Here is an 18,285-nt window from a genome sequence, read left to right on the forward strand (position 1 = left end):
TCGACACAGTCGGTACAACTTTTCCATGTAAGTCTTTCTTTTCTTGTCTTTTGCAGCTTCTTTTGTCGCTTTTGTTTCCTTGGTTTGTGAGATTCTTGTTTTACCCGTGTATTGAATGACTATTGGCATTTTGATTTGTTTTAGCTTGTAGAAGTGATGTTTTAACTTTTGTATTACCTCTCCTAAGTGTTGCATGCATAACCTAGTTTCTGCACTAATGGTCACTGTTGCGGCAACTCTTCCCATAAGCTCCGTTGTTCTTCTGTTTGACTTATTCTCAAAAAAAAAAAATTATTGCATGCATCACTATTCACTTATATCTGCACCCACCATCGCTCACTCATTCAGATCTTCTTGTTTTCATGTTTCCCTTGGGCAAATATGGGCTGCCTTGGCCCAGATCTAGCTCTTCCTGGCATGCGCTGCACATTTCTGGATCTCAAGGCTCTACCTTGACTCCATAAATTACACAAAGACTACTAGTGACTGGATTTGACTGCGCACTACGTAGTTCCAAGAGCCAGTCCTAGTGTCTTGCCCAGTGGGATTAAGGAACGCGCAATCCAAGCTGACATCAAAGTTAGACTAAATTGTGCATTGCGTAGTTCTAGTCATCATTAAGCCACATTGGAATGTGCATTGTGCAGTTCCATTCATCATCAGCTCTCACTGGCAACTGGGACTGCGTAATGTGCAGATCCGATTGACCGTCCATCACCTTTGAGACCCAGATTTGTGCAATCTTGCCCAACAGTTGCCTAGTTTGTTGCATGATCAGTCCTTGAAGTTCTTTTTTATTTCAAGCTAACATTTTCATTCCATGAGTGTATGCTCTATCTCTAGGTACAACATTTTTTGAGCAGCCTGTCAGCAATATAGGTAACATGGCTTCCAAGAGAGGTGGATCAAAGGATACTACAGAGAGAAGCACTAGAGATGTAGTTGAATAGGTGTCAATGAACTTGCCAGTCTATCTAGATACACAGATGTTCATAGAGAAGTGCATGAAGATTACATGGCAGGAAATTAAGGACATATTTTTTAGGCAGCTTCAAGGAAGATCTAGAAGATCGACATGTCTATTTCAACATCCATAAGTCAGGCTTGTACAAGGTTACATGCAAGTCTCCCGCCTTCCCATGTGCGGACATCATTCACTAGATTGTCTCATATACCGATCCCAAAACAATGACATTGAGTGGTGCCAGTGGAACACAGCTTGCTACCTTTAGGACAGAAATCTATCATCAGATGTATCACTTACCACAGTCGGTGAACCACATGGATGCACTCTTCTATACTCCCAACAACAATGTGAACACTAAAGACATCGTGAAGCGTTGGGTAAAAGAGCCATCAAAGTTCAGGTCAACACCTAATCAGGTCTACAAGACTAAGTCACTAAGAAAGGCCTACCAACTCTTGATCATCTTTTCATGTTGCTTGAACGGTCAAGAGAGCACAGAGACCTTTCCACATAATTGGGTGGTTGTGTTGGATCAGTTGGAAAATGAAGGAAGGCCATTCAACTGGTTAGATATGTTGGCTCTTCAGCTAAAAGTGCATGTAACTAATGCCTGGAATCTGCCTAAGGATGAGTAAGTGATATTCTATATGTTCCCATACCTACTTGATGCAATATGTGCCTAGCATCAGTTTCCTGGCATGGGTTGGACATGGACACCATCAGAGGATGTTGTGAACATCTATTGTAAGTTTATTTCTGAGTGCAGTTACCGAGGAGTCATGGCAAGGCTATCTAACCACTTCATCATCCCAGTTTACAAGATGATATTTTAGCAAGATCCACCTTGCATGTCCCAAGAAGCAATGCAGACATTGCTTAACATTGTAGATTGGTATGCCTCACCCAGTGGCACCTTCATCAGGATGTTTGGCAAAGAGAAGCCTCTGCATGTGCTACCAAGGTTTGCCACGGATAAGTTGGTCATGCAAGAGGTTGCATATCACATCTCCACAAGGTTATCAGCAGGACTACACAGGAGGAAGAAGGCACCATGGCATGCTCTTCCTTTGCAGATTGGATTGTACGAGATCCAGAGCTTGAAGGATGCGGATTCCAAGGCCGAGGACTTAAAGAAGTTTGAGTTCGGCACCAAGGATTTCAATCTATATAATCCCCACTACATATGCAAGAACCACAGTGTGAAGGTGTATTATCCATGGATCCATGGGGAATGTCATTGACCAAAGGAGGACCCTTGGAGGTATTGCTACAACTCCTCTAAGCTCAATGAACTGATCAATATGGCTATAGAATGGGAAGTAGCTATGCAGGCAATAGCACCACAGGAAGTAGTAACAACAGCAGAAGTGGGCAGCAAACCAGTGCAAGAAAAAGGAAAGAGGAAGATTGTCGAGAACCCAGAGGCTAAGAAAAGCTACAAGTTCCTAGAATATCCTCTTCTTGAGAAAGTAGCTTTGGAAATAGAGGCACAGAGGTGACAACATGGAAGGAGAGTAGAATGAAGGAAGAGAGAGAAGCAAAGGTTGGAAGATGCAAAGAGAAAGTTACAGTAAACAAAGAAGGTGAAAGAAGAATAGGTGCTAAGAAAGAGAGAGAGGGAGTAGAAGAAAAAATAACAACATGAAGAAAGGCAAGGCACAATGACAAAGAAAACTACGCCTATACAGGATGAGAACTCAGAGTAGCCAACCAATGAAGAAGAGGGTGATCAAGTGTAGGTTCGGGAACTTGCTCAGTAGATTGATAAAATGGTTGAAGCAATAGACATGGAGTTGGAACATGAGCCACAGGACTAAGATACCAACCTGATGTCGAGAACATCCGAGGTCACACCTCAATCTCCACCACCTCCAGAATTAGAACCAATCCCGAGCGAGCAAGGAGATGTTGTTCTCCTTGATGATGATCCGATGATGGGTGTGTGCAATCTATCATTTGATGAGTCACAACAAAGGAGTGTACAAGCATGAAGAAAGCAGCTCTTAGATGATCACGCATCACCTGCACACATAGAGGAAAGGTTGATTATGTCAAATGTTAGAAGACATCCAGCTATCATGGCCAATGCTTCTAAGGCTTATGCAAAAGCCACGAGTTCAATGGCCAAGTTCTTATTAGCAGAGAATGATCGGATGGCAAAGGACTTGCAGGAGGCTAGGCAGAGGAATGAATAGTCTACAGGGTCTTCTATGGAAGAAATGAGAAAAGTGATACTTGTTGAATTATCGACTCTTAAGACCACCATGCGGAAATTGTATGATAGATATATCACCGTGCACAAGGCGATTTTCCATCTATATAGTTTTCAGCAACAGTGCATGAAGATTTTCCAAACTCTCAAACACATCCACGCTGTTATTACGCATGTATAAGAATGGGCAATGAGGTACAAGGGATCCCCCCTTTACTTGGATAATATAATGAAGTTGCAGGTAGAGCTAGACAAAGCACATATTTGTATGTTGATCCGAAACTATGAACAGCTCCCTCAGCTCATCACTAGCGTTGAGGCTTCCTATGCATGGTTGTTCAAGAGTGTGTATGTCATAGTGAGGACAGACATGATCCCTTCAATTAGATCCCTAACCCAATCCATGAAGAAGAACCAAGTATTTCTGGATGTCGACAGGTACATGGAGAAGTTGATGTGAGAGGTCACCAATGATGACTTGCAGTTGATTGCAGAAAACATACAAAAGTACATCAGTGGTCCAACCACACTCAGGACAATGCTGCGTAAGCTCCAAGATGAGTTGGACAAAGGTTCCAAAACCATAAACCCAAAATCCATGGATGCAAGAGTCTGTTTCCAAAAAGACATCACCAAACAGTACGAGGACGCAATAGCACAGTACCAAGCTTGGTATCAGTTCGTCACCAAAGACCATCAAGAGGATGTTGCTGAGTTGGTCTTTCCCCAAGCTTCCGAGTAATGGTGTTGTCTTGTTAGGCTGACTCAGGCCTACTTTGTCCCACATGGGTATATGTGGAAATTGTATTATTAGTTGTAAATATATTGTAAGTGAAATTCCAAGTTTCATTAGTGGAATTTGAACAGTCACTATGTAAAAAAAAGAGTTATTTGTAAACGATTTGAAGAGTCATGAGGGTAGTCAAAGAATCAAAGGGGAATGTCAAGGGTCATCCCACCCTTTTTTATATATAAAGCCTCATAACTCATAGTACAAGTTTTTGGGAGCCAAGCTTTTGGCTAGGCATTGCTTAGAGAAGGCTTGGAGAGTATTGTGATGAACCTTGGCTTCTCCACAACGTAGAGTGAGTACATCTCTTTGGAGGAGCAGGAGGTATTGGTTGTAATGTTCCACTATTAGGGTTAGTGGCTATCAATGGTGTATGTATGGATGGAACTTTCACTTAATAATCTAATCGATCTAGCACATTTTCATGCATATGTTGTTATTGTAGTTCGACTATTCTGGTTACTTTAGCAATGTATGTTATTTAACTTATGCATTTGCGTATGAACTATTTTTTATGCAATTGTATGAATATTTTTGAAGACGTGTTGTTATATTAACCCGTCACTTTGGATTATGGACTATACCACTCCGAGATTATGATGTCATTCTTCTCGTGTGTTCCTTTCAGGCTGTGTACTATTATAGGCTTCTAAGGGACACACTTCCTTTTCCCCTCTGTGTGTTGGAATCCCCATGCATCTCACTTAACTCACTGCAAGTTCACACACTTTCTTCCAAAAAAGTTATCATACTTACCTTTGTGCACTACCACAGTCAAGGTGCTACTTTACTACCCACTACTGGGACTCCTACTCCAAACTCTTTGAGGTTTAGTTGGGACTTCTTACTGGGGAGATCCCCGGACATGTTGGTGGATCCAGCACCGTCAAAATTTCTGGCGCTAGAAGGAGGGTTAGATGACAAGCTGAGCCCTCAAATTCTATTTTGAATCTCTGCACATCATTCATGACTTACATTACAATCTCAACTCCGTCATGGTTTTCTCATGTACATGATTTTGAAGTGTTGGAGGATCTCATCAATGAGTTTTCATGACTCAAGTACAATGGTGAAGGCGGAATAGCCCTGCTAAGACACAGAGTTGCCTTCTTAGGCTTCTGTGAAAGGAATGAAGTCCCCTCGGATGACGTTACCTGTGGGTTGTTCGCTTACACGTTTGAGGGGCATGTTGAGCAATGGTGTCACACATTTCCCACAACCTCTCTTCACTCTTTTAATCATATGATCAGAAAGTTAGGCAGTACTTTCTTCTGTTATGACCGTAAAGCACTCAATCAAAAAATTATGGAATTACGGAAAGCATCTAATGAATCTATTGCACAATTTTCGGATTTCTTCTATAATCTTTCTTTTCAAATCCCTAAAGATGAAATTGATTGGAAATTTCTCAAAGAAAGATTTTAGGATCTTCTTCATGTATCTAAAAATTCACATGAATTAGAATCATTCAATACCCTCCCATCATACCTCGGTGTTAGAGCTTCAAAATCTAAGACAGACAAGGTTTTTGTCACAAGTGACCCTCCATCCTCTTCTCATCAAACAACTCTATCTCCGTAGGATTTGGTGGGAGAAGTTGTGAACCAATTTGTTGAACTTTCACCTCCTCCCACCCCACTTGCTCTAGATATCTGTGCAGATTTGCACTATAACCCTGACAGTTATCACGTGATCTCATTTTCTCAACCTTCGTCCTCTGGTTCCTATGATCCTTGGATTTTACAGTGTTGTGTTCACCTGTTCCGGACTCCACATCTGATGTTCACGAGGATCGAGTTGTTGACAGAGTTGGTGTTGAGCAACCAACCTACACTGTCATTTTTTTTATGAGTATGTGTGGTAATCTGAAGAAGAACATGCAGTGAAGGATGACCTCCTTATATCTGCACCTCATCTTCTTTATCCTGACATCTTCTGTGATCATGCCATTTCTTATTTTTCTTATCAAAATTCATACCCAGATGTTTCTACGTCTGATCATTCACAGGACACAGAGGATGTCAGTTCATCATTTGATTGTGGAGAGGAAAAATATTTATTTTAAAATCCACCCAATCTATCATCTTTTCTTTCTGGAAATTCAGATGATCATAAATTATGTTTCTCATCAACCCCCTTGTATGATTCATTAGATCATGATGATTTCAATGCACATCTCGAATTTTATGATTGTGGTTGTCATGATCTCTTTATTCATTCATTTGATCATGATTCCAATTCACTTACTATTGATCTTTCTAAGCCACCAATATTTGATGATACATCTTTTGATGAAGTGGAGACCCCTCAAGTTTTCGAGGCACTTCAACCTAAGTTGATGGTTATGTCAAGTTCTTGGAGCCCTGACGTCAGTTCCACTTCCAATCAGAAATCTATTCAATCACCCCAGTCTCCTCATCACTCTCTTGTTTGCATTGAAAATAAATCTCATCTACAAATTTCACATCCTCCACTAGAATCACACGATACTATCGCTCATGCATTGAAGAATTCATACGTATCAAGTCATGTTGTGAAACGAAAGTTCTCTTCTTACTGCATTTTTGCTCGTGTGTCAAGGTTGAAATAGTGTACATGCATGTCATCTGCGCACAATGTGATGCAACGCCATGGTACATATACATAGTGCCTGTCATGTGCTTTTACTCTTTTCTTTTCTTTGGATGCATTCAAACTTCAAGCGTGTTGGTTTTCATTGCTATATCTTTCTTGTTTGCTAGTTTGCCTGAATATATTTCTTGTCAACCATGCCTTCACTTACATGGGCCAACCAATGCGTCGATGGTTGCATTGGAAATATCACTTCACGTGAGTAGGCCCATACACTATTTAGATTAGGAGTAAGAGTAGTGTTTGCCTTTTCTTTCTTGTTTTTCTTTCACTTTACTTATGTCCTTTGCTTGTTTGTTGGTTTATGCACCCGTAGGATTAACTTCCCATGAAACCATGTTCGGCGTCCCTAGACAAGTAGGGTGAAATACAAGAGGACTTGTACAACTATCAACATTTGGTTATTTGTCTATTCCCTCTCTTTGTGAAGATCTTGTGTTATTTTAGTCAATGATACCCTGATGGAAAATACATTCCTTTCAGAGTGAGTCTTGGTGAAGTCACAACACTTGCACTTTTAACTAGTACCACGTACTCTAATCGGTTTTCTATTTTTGGTTAAGCCTTCTCAACTCAGTAAAGTAGAGTAAAGTGAGGAGGAAAACCTTAACAAGTATGTCAGAGGTATATATAACATCCTTCTCTGAAGAGACAAACTCTTATGCTTTCAATAAGTTGGGATCTCTCTTCTGCCTCATGAAATAAATAATTGTTTATGCACAATTCTTTGAAAAATGAAAAAAATGAAAAAATAAAATAAATGAGAAAGAAGAGAAATTCTTCTTGCGTAGAGAGGTGAAGAAAGTAACTTCGTTTGGGAACTGACCAGGCTTGCTGGGAGTGGAGAAATTCTTCTGTTCCTGAAGTGACTCCATTAGGGTATTTTCCAAACCTGCTCGCAGCGGAGCAACACCAGAGATGAAACTTAAACTCTGACAATCTATATTACTTGTGCATCAATATACCCCTCATCCCCAATCGAAACAACTTAGTTGACTTGGCTTGGTATGTGTGCTAAACGATCAAGAGAATGGTAGGGACTATATCTTTAAATCAAGCTAGTGAAGGAACCATGATGATCAAAGAATTGAACAATACTTTCGAAGGAGTTAGACTCGCTTTACACGAGACAAGGTCCATACAGAGAGCTGGAGTTCTACCAATGTGTTGCCAATGTTGTAGTGGCTACAACCACCCTCCAAAATTTTTCCTTCGCTTCGTTTTGGAGCCTCCCTACTAAAATCTCAGCAACTTGTCTTACACTACCCATGTACTTGTGCTTTCATCGAGTTTTATCTTTTTTTTTATAGATTTTGTTTTCTTACTTGCTTTTTTATCTAACCAAAAGCTGACCCCATGACTTGGTTGCATCCGGTTCTAGCACTTCCTTGGTGATTTGCGCAATCCTAGAGGGCAACCAGCCTTGCTCTCAGGAAATGTGTAGTTCAACCCAACAGTGAGCTTCGACTCTACAATTGTGTAGACCCATCTAGCATCTTGTCCTCAGTTGGGAAACTGCATAGAGCATGAGAGTCAGCCATAGCCACTTAGCCCAGGAATTACGCAGAAGCATTCCCTTAGCTGTTGTTTGATGCATGTGCGGGTGAGCTACCCAGTTCTCCCCAGAACTACGCAATTTTTCCATGCATGCATGGAAGCCTTTCCCGAAAAAGAAAAAAAAGCAAAAAAGTGCAAAAGCATACCTAAAAAATAGGGATCTATTTTTAGTAGTTGAGGTTAAACTTGAGTTGATTTTACAAATTGTTGCCCCTTGTCGCTTTTTCCTAGATTTTGGCCTTCACGTCATCAACCCTAAATCGATCAAATCTATTAAATGGACACCGCCAGAGCTCATTTGTACATTAAATCTTGGAGCTTTGGAATTCCTAAGGCATCTAAGAACCTTTGACATAGTCAGCACAGCTTTTCCGGGTAAGTCTTGCTCTTCTTATCTTTTGCAACTTTTTATGTCGCTTTTTTTTCCTTAGCTTGTGAGAGTTTTGTTTTATCCATTTTATTGAACAAATGTTGGTGTTGTGATTTGTTTTATCTTGTATAAGTGTCGTTTTAACTTTTTCAATGCCTTTCCTAAGTGTCACATGCATAACCCATTTTTTGCACTAATGGTCGTCATTGCAGCAACTCTCTCGATAAGCTTCATTTCTCTTTTATTTGACTGATTCCTACCTTTTTTTTGATTGCATGCATCACTATTCAATCAAATATGCACCCACCATCGCTCACTCATTCAAATCTTCTTGTTTTCATGTTGCCCTTGGGTAGATCTGGGTGGCCTTGGCCCGGATCTAGCTCTTCCCGACATGCACTACGCATTTATGGATCTCAAGGCTTTGTCTTGGCTCTAGAAATTGTGCAGAGGCTGCCAGTGACTGGCTCCGATTGTGCACTATGCATTTTCGAGTTCCAGTCCCGGAGTCTTGCCAACTAGAATTGCGCAATGTGCAGTCCCATCTAACATCAAAGCCAAACTGAACTGTGCATTGCATAGTTCCAGTCATGAGTAAGCCACACTACATTGTGAATTGCATAGTTCCAGTCATCATCACATCTCACTGGTAGATGGGACTGTGAAATGTGTAGATCCAACTAACAGTCCCTCACCTTTGAGACCCATAATTGCGCAATCTTGCCTAGCAGTTTCCCAATTTGTTGCATGAACGGTCCTTGAAGTTCTTTTTTATTTCAAGCTAACATTTGCATGCCATGAGTGTCCACTTCATCTCCAGGTACAACAGTTGTTAAGAAACTTATCAATAGTACAAGTGACATGGATTCTAAAGGAGTTGGATCAAAGGACACTATAGAAAGCAGCACTAGAGATGTAGTTGAATAGGTGAAAATGAACTTTCCAATCTATGCAGATACACAGTTGTTCATAGAGAAGGACATGAAGATTACATGGCTGGAAATTAAGGACATATTTGTAGGTAGCTTCAAGGAAGATTTGGAAGATTGATAGGTTATGTTAACATCCATAAGTCGGGCTTGTACAAGGTTGCATGTAGGTACCCCGCTAATCCAGGAGGATCTTATCAATCCAGTGTATCTAGAGTTCAGTTCATCTTTAGCTTCGTTAGCTTTCCAGCATGGTCTTCAGTTTTATTCATGGTGGATGTGGTCCAAATTGTCGATATGATGTTTGTAATGGTGTGTGTCAATTCATGACATAATGGTGATGTAAAGGTTAAGTCCTAAAGGTCTAAAGGTGCTAAAGTCTTAAACCTAGACCTAAGTTCTAAAGACCTAATGCAAACACTATGTAATAAACATACATTACAAAACGTATGGTAAAACCCACTCTCGAACCATATGTTATAAAACCATACAGTCTAACCGCGGACTTGACCGTGCAAAGGTTTTAACCGTCTAAGATGTTAGGACATGTGAGCAATTGGAGCACAAGAGTTCAGAGTTTACCGCGAAGAATAATCCACCAGGTTAGAGCCGCAACCATCAGAGGGGATGTGTTGTCACATGCAACCGCAGTAGAACCGTCAGAAACTGACCACCAGATGTCCGCTTATGGTTAGACCCCAACTGATGACATATCTGTAGTTAGGCCTTCCGCACTATCAGTTAACCACCAACAGATTGATGCTATCTGGGTTTTTTTTGTTACAATTTGTGCTATTTTAATATACCCACCATGTAACTAATGCCTAATGTCACAATATGACAAGGCTGAGGCCAATAAACACTTAATGCAACACATTCATGCCTAACTTAGCCTGAGAGAGTTTGAATGAACCTAAGGAGTTATAAATTCAGCCTTTTGTTCATGAAGAAAGGGAATTAGAGTGATTTTGAGACTTGTATGCAGATGTTGAGCCAGAGAGGCAATTATTGTTTCCAATGTATCTTGGTCATCTAGAGGCGGAATTGGGAACCGAGACAGGCGTTGGAAAGATAAGAGAGAGAGATTTCTATTGACAGAGACCAAAAGTGCCTGTGTGCACATTCAGTCTGGTGTTTTTGCTGTGTAAAAGGCCTCTTTCGATTAATCCTAATAATGCAGGTGCCCATCTTGAAAGCGGACACAGAGATGTAATCCATCAGGGATGAACTCCATAATCAAGGTTTGTTGTCTTCTATCTCTTTTTTTGCTGAAAATTTATGCTTAATTATGTTTATTAAGTTCTTGATTAAGTCTTGAATCAACTTCTTTCCTTCAGTCTTCCACATTCAGCATATAAGGTTAATGATTAATTCATTATTGGCAATTAATCAATTCTACTTCAATTTTAGTTTATGATCAATATCAGATCATATAATTTGATATCAAAGCAGGCTGTGTTTTGTAGAATTTTTTCCAGTGAATGTGAACCAGGTCTAAGTCACGACGTGGAGAAGGAACACTTGAGGAGTTTGATCCAAAGATTGGAAAGCAAAAATTCGCTCATAAATCTACAATGACAGGATCTGATGCAAGTGAAACTCCTGAAGAGAAGATGAGCGAGGAATAGTTTCAGAAAGTGTTTTTAAGCATGCAGAAGATGTTGGAAGAACTCTACAAAGATAAGAAGGTGATAGATGCAGCTTCTTCTTCAAAGACATCGAAGAAGGACAAGGGAAAAGGCAAGGCTGATAAGCCTCCTTCTCCTCCATCATCTCCATCATCATATTCTTCTTCTTCTTCTTCCAGTTATGATTCTAAAACAAAAAAGAAACCTACGAAATCATCTCTTTTGAAACTTGATGTAAAATTTAAGCTACCTATTTATGATGGTGAAATGAATCCTGAAAAGTTAGATAACTGGATTAAGAAGTTAGAAGTGTATTGTCATATTCAGAACATTTATGATGAAAAGACAAAAATTCAGTTAGCTACACTTAGAATGGGGGGAACAACTTTAATCTGGTGGGAAAGTAAAACTCAAATAGATATAAAGTGGAAAGGTAAAGTCATCTCTTCATGGTCTAAGTTTTTAAAAGCTCTCATAAAACAATTCTATCCTTTGGGATACATGTAGCAAGTTGTTATTGATTGACAGCATTTGAGGCAAGGTAAATGGTAGAATGTTCAGGAGTTTACTCAGGAGTTCAAGAAGAAAGATTTGGCGCTTGGTATTCCATTGGATACACATGAAACTTTATTAAAGTACATTGGCAGTTTACATTCATATTTATAGCATACATTGTTGATGTTTAATCTTGATGACTTTGATGAAGTGTGTGTTCAATCCATACATATTGAATCAGGTGGTAGACCTTTCAAGTTTTCACCGAAAACATCCAAGCAGTTGGAAATCAAGGATTCCAAAGACAGCAAGAGGAAGAGAAATTTGAAGGGAAAGAGATTAGCGACAGCTCAGAAGGAAAGTGAAAGACCTACTTGTACTCATTTCCAAAGGATTGGACATGATGAATCCAAATGTTGGAAACTTCACCCAGAACTCAGACCAAAGAAGTTCCAAAAGAAGAAATGTGAAAAGAAGGCTAATGCAGCGATCCAAAAAGGTCTAGGCTCCGACTCAGGTGATGAAGGTAAAATAATCGCAATGGTTTCAAAAGGTAAAACTTCTGATACTAGTTCAAGTTCTAGTACTTATGCACCTTCTTCAAACATAAATCATATGAATGAGGATAAAAGGGTTGAATTATTTCATATAAGGATAAGTTATAAGCACAAGAAAATAGATACATTATTTGACAGTGGATCACAAGTAAATTTAATATCTGAAGATTTAGTTAAGAAATTGGGTTTGGAGACACAGAATCATCCAAGACCATAAACATTAGGTTGGCTAAATAAAGAAACTCATATTAATGTCACAAAGCAGTGTTGGTTAAAATTTGTCATTACAACTAATTACATTGATGAAGTGGATTTATATGTGATTCTAGCAAACATATGTGGAGTAGTGCTAGGAAGTCCTTATCTCTATGATCATGATTAAGTGTTTCATAGGAAATAGCATAAATATCACCTTAAGAAAGATGGGATTGAATATATTGTCAGGGCACATAAACTAAAATCACACTTGGATTTAGTTTCAGTTAATCAGATGAAGCGATTAATAAGTTCAAGTAAGAAATATGTACTCATGGTTGTAAGAGAACAACGTAAGGATCTACATGATTCTTTTTGAGGTTGTGAGTCTCAATTTAAAGATAGTTTGGTTAAAGTGGTAGAATCTTTTCCAAGTCTATTTAAAGAACCAAAACATCTTCCTCCTAAGTGACAACATGAGATATAATTGATGTCTGATGACCCTCTTCCTAATATAAGAATATATCGCACGTCAGTTATAGAGAACGAAGAAATAAAGAAACAAATCTAGGAAGTGATTGAGAAAGGTTTATTCGACCTAGCTCATCTCCATGTGGTCTACTTATAACTTTGGTTCCTAAGAAAGACAGGACATGGACAATGTGTGTCGACTTTAGGGCACTAAACAAAATCACAATAAAAAACAGGTATCCTCTTCCCAGGATAGATGATTTACTTGATCAACTGAAAAATGTTGTTTATTTCACTAAGTTAGATTTAAGAAGTGGGTATCATCAAATTCGCATTGCAGAAAATGACATCTAGAAAACTGCATTCAAAACTAGGCAAGGACTATTTGAATGGTTAGTAATGCCTTTTGGTTTGTGTAATGTTCCAGCAACTTTCATGCGGGTTATGAATGATGTATTCCACCCATACATTGATAAATTTGTCATAATCTACTTAGATGATATTCTGATTTTCAGTTCCAGTATGGAAGAGCATGTTAGGCATGTTAAATAGGTTTTTGAAGTGTTGCACAGGGAAAAATTGTACCTTAAACTTTCCAAATGTGAGTTTGGGAAAACTTCACTGAATTATCTTGGTTACATAGTTGGTGGTGGAAGTTTGAAAATAGATCCAACTAAAATCCATGTGATTGTTACATGGCTAAGACCACAGAATGTGATTGAAGAAGTTCCATAGGTGCAATTCAGTATTGGAGGAAATTTATTGCTCAGTTTTCTTTTATTGCATCACCATTACATGCTTTACCAAGTTCTAAACTTCCCTTTCAGTGGGGAGGAAAACAACAAAAAGCTTTTGATACACTTAAGCATAAAATTGTTACAGCACCAATCTTAGCTTTACTAGATCTTCAGCAACCATTTAAAATTGAAACAGATGCTAGTAGTTATGCAATGGGTGCAGTCTTACTTCAAAAATGGAAACTAATTTGTTTTCATTCTGAAACTTTTTCTAAGGCAGTAATGAATTATTTGACATATGATAAAGAATTGTTTGCTTTGGTTGAAAGTGTTAAGAAATGGAAACATTATTTAATGGGTAAGTAAACATTGATTCACACAGATCATCAGTCACTTCAGTACCTTTAGTCTCAAACTAAGTTGAAACAATCTCGTCATTACATATGGATGGGATTCTTGAGCAATTTCACTTAGTAATTAAGTACAAGAAAGGTTTCACAAACAAAGTAGTTGATATGTTGTCTAGACCATCTTTCAATGCTTCAGTAGTGTTGCAAAATAGTTTTTTAAAACATGAAAACTATATAGAACAATATAATACAGATGTTGATTTCAAAGATATTTATGAATCACTAACTCATGGTTCTCAGGTGGAAGAATTCAATTATCATATTCATGACGGGTTGTTATATCGTCTGGGTAAGTTGTGCATACCACAGGAAAAAAGAGCGCATGTCATTCAGGAAGCACATTCTTCTCGCATTTCAGTACATTTTGGAGTAAGCAAAACAATGGCACAAATTCAAAGGTATTTTTACTGGCCTCGTATGTATGAAATATTTGTTAAGTACATTAAACGATGTGTGATGTGTTCGACCAGCAAGCCAAGCAATCGAAAGATTGGATTTTACATGCCACTTCCAGTTCCTTTGCGACCATGGAACAACATTTCCATGGATTTTTTTGGAGGACTTCCTATGTCCAGGAGAGGACATGATTACATGTATGTTGTGGTTGATAGATTCAACAAGATGTGCATTCTTGTTCCGTGCAAAAAGAAAGTGACAGTTGAATAGACTACAAAGATGTTCTTCGAACAGGTATGGGTTCATTTTGGGTTACCTACTTCCATTATTTTTTATCCAGACATTCGTTTTGTAGGGGATTTTTGGTCCACTTTGTGGGAACTCATGAACACAAAGCTGAAGAAGAGCACAACTTTTCATCCATAGACTGACGGACAGACAGAAGTGGTGAACATGACAGTCATACATATTCTCCGAGGTTACTGCAGTAAACATCCTAAGTTGTGGGATGAATCTTTACCTTATGTGCAGCATGCTTACAATCAAGCCTTACATTCTTCAACTAATCGATCACCATTTGAAACATGTTTTGGGTATCTACCAAAGTCACCAATGGATTTCATGTTTGGTGAAGAGGATAAAGTGAGCGAACATGATGATGCAAACAAAGCAGTTAGGTTCATTCAAAAGATATAGCAGATATATGAAGCAGTGTAGGATCAGTTAGGGAAGAGTCAATCCAAGTACAAAATGTGCCATGACAAGCATTGTGTCGATCATAATTTTCAGGTTAGCGATCAAGTATGGTTGTATATCAGTAAAGACAAGTTGAAAGGAGAAGGTAAGAAACTGAAACCCATTAGGTATGGTCCTTTCAAGATTATTGATAATATTGGAAATAATACATTTCAATTAGATTTACCTCCTTACATGTGTATTTACTCAGTGGTAAATGTAGAAAATCTGAAGTTGTATGAACCTCCGATGATCATGGATCTCGAGGAAGATACACAGATTCCGACTATTGATGATTTAGCACCCGAGTATATGAACGAGTTGCAGGAAGATACGATCTTGGACAGGAAGATTTGATCTTCAAGGCATGGAGATGTTGAATATCTTCGAGTGGGACTCAAGGGCATGAATCCAAGCAAGGCAAGGTGGATGGATATCAGAAGAATGAGGGAGTTGTACCCTCACCTAATATCTGCTTAAATCAAACTTTTATGGTCCAAAAGATTTCAAGTGGAGAGGATTGATCCAGGAGAATTTTATCAGCCAAGTGTATCCAGAGAGTTCAATTCATCTTTAGCTTCGTCAACTTGCCAATATGGTCTTCAGTTTTATTCATGGTCGACGTGGTCCAAATTGTCAATATGATGTTTGTAATGTTGTGTGTCAATTCATGACATAATGGCGATGTAAAGGTTAAGTCCTAAAGGTCTAAAGGTGCTAAAGTCTTAAACCTATACCTACGTTCTAAAGACTTAATGCAAACACTATGTAATAAACCAACATTACAAAACCTATGCTAAAACCCACTCTCGGACCATATGTTATAAAACCATACAGTCTAACCACGGACTTGACCGCGTGGAGGTTTTAATCGTCGAAGATGTCAAGACATGTGAGAAGTTGGAGCACAACAATTCAGAGTTGACCACAAAGGATAATCTGCCAGGTTAGAGCCACAACCCTCTGAGGGGATTTGTTGCCACATGTAACCACAGTGGAACCATCTGCAACTGACCACCAGATCTCCACCTGTGGCTAGACCCTGATTGATCACATATCTACAGTGAAGCCTTCCGCATTGTCAGTTGACCACCAGCGGATTGATGTTATCCAATGTCTGTTTTGGGTTTTTTGTTACAGTTTGTGCTATTTGAATATACCCACCATATAACTAATGCCTAATGTCACAAAGTGATAAGTCCAAGGCCAATAAACACTTAATGCAACAAATTCATGCCTAACTTAGCCTAAGAGAGTTTAAATGAACCTAAGGAGTTATAAATTCAGCCTTTTCTTCATGAAGAAGGGGAATTAGAGTGATTTTGAGACTTGTATGCAGATGTTGAGCCAGAGAGCCAGTTGTTGTTTTCAGTGTATCTTGGTTGTCTAGAGGTGGAATTGGGAACCGAGATAGGCGTTGGAAAGCTAGGGGAGAGAGATTTCTGTTGAAAGAGACTAGAAGTTCATGTGTGCACATTCATTTTGGTGCTTTTGCTGTTTAAAAGACCTCTTTCGATCAATCCTAATAAAGCGGACGCCCATCTTGAAAGTGGACCCAGAGGCGTAGTCCATCAAGGATGAACTCCATAATCAATGTTTGTTGTCTTCTATCTCTTCTTTTGCTGCAAATTCATGCTTAATTATGTTCCTTAAGTTCTTGTTTAAGTCTTTAATCAATTGTTTTCCTTCACTCTTCCACATTCAATATATAAGGTTAACGATCAATTCATTGTTGGAAATTAATCAATTTTACTTCAGTTTTAGTTTATGATCAATATCATATCACCCACCTTCCCATGTGTGGACATCATTCACTGGATTGCCTCACAGGCCGATCCTTAGATGATGTCATTGAGTAGTGGCAATGGAACATAGCTTGCTACCTTCATGATGGAAAGCTATCATTAGATGTAGCACTTACCACCGTCGGTGAACCGCATGGATGCACTCTTCTATACACCCAACAACAATGTGAACACTAGAGACATCGTGAAGCACTGGGTAAAAGAGCCATCGACATTCAACTTGACACCCAATCAGGTCTACAAGACTAGGTCACTCAGAAAGGCCTACCAACTATTGATCATCTTTTCATGTCACTTGTATGGTCAAGAGAGAACGAAGACCTTTCCATATAATTGGGTGGTTCTGTTGGATTAGTTGGAAAATGAAGGAAGGCCATTCAACTGGTTGGATATGTTTCCTCCTCAACTAAAAGTGCATGTGAATAATGCATGGAATCCTCTTAAGGATAAGAAAGCGAGATTCTATATGTTTGCATACCTACTTGATGCAATATGTGCCTAGCATCAGTTTCCTGGCATAGGTTGGACATGGACACCATCAAAGGATGTTGTGAACATTTATTGTAATTTTCTTCCTGAGTGTAGTTACCGAGGAGTCATCGTAAGGCTATCTGATGACTTCATCATCCCGATTTACAAGATGATCATTGAGAATCCACCTTGCATGTCCCAAGAAGTGATGCAGGCATTTCTTAAAATTTCATATTGGTATGCGTCACTAGGTGGCACCTTCATCGGGATGTTTGGTAGAGAGAAGCCTCCACATGTGCTACCAAGGTTATCCACAGATAAGTTGGTCATGCAATAGATTACATATCACATCTCCATAGGGTTATCAGTAGGATTGCATATGAGGAAGAAGGCACCATGGCCTGCTCTTCCTTTACAGATTGGACTGTACAAGATCTTGAGCTTGAAGGATTTGGATGTCAAGGTCGAGCACTTAAAAATGTTTGAGTTTGGCACCAAGGATATTTCAATCTGTATGATCCTCAATGCATATGAAATAGCCGCTTTGTGAAGGTGTATTATCCATGGATCCACAGGGCATGTCATTGGCTAGAGGAGGACCCTTGGAGGTATTGCTACAACTCCTTTAAGCTTAATGAACCGATCAGCGTGGCTATAGAATTGAAAGTAGCTCTCCAAGTAGTAGAACCATAGGAAGCAACAACAACAGCAACAGTGAGAAGCAAATCGGCAGAGTACAAAGGAAAGAGGTAGATTTCCGAGAACCCAGAGGCTGAGAAAAGATACAAGTTCAGAGAAGATCCTCTTGTTGAGAAGGTAGATTTGGAGATGGAGGCAAAGAGGTGACAGTGCTAAAGGAGAGTAGAATGGAGGAAGAGGGAGAAGCAAAGGTTGGAGGATGTAGAGGGAAAGTTACAGGAAATAGAGAA

The sequence above is a fragment of the Pinus tabuliformis genome, chromosome 9 (genome assembly GCF_031772625.1).
Source record: "Pinus tabuliformis cultivar Carrire ecotype Pingquan chromosome 9, CPIR1, whole genome shotgun sequence".
In the NCBI taxonomy this organism is placed as follows: domain Eukaryota; kingdom Viridiplantae; phylum Streptophyta; class Pinopsida; order Pinales; family Pinaceae; genus Pinus; species Pinus tabuliformis.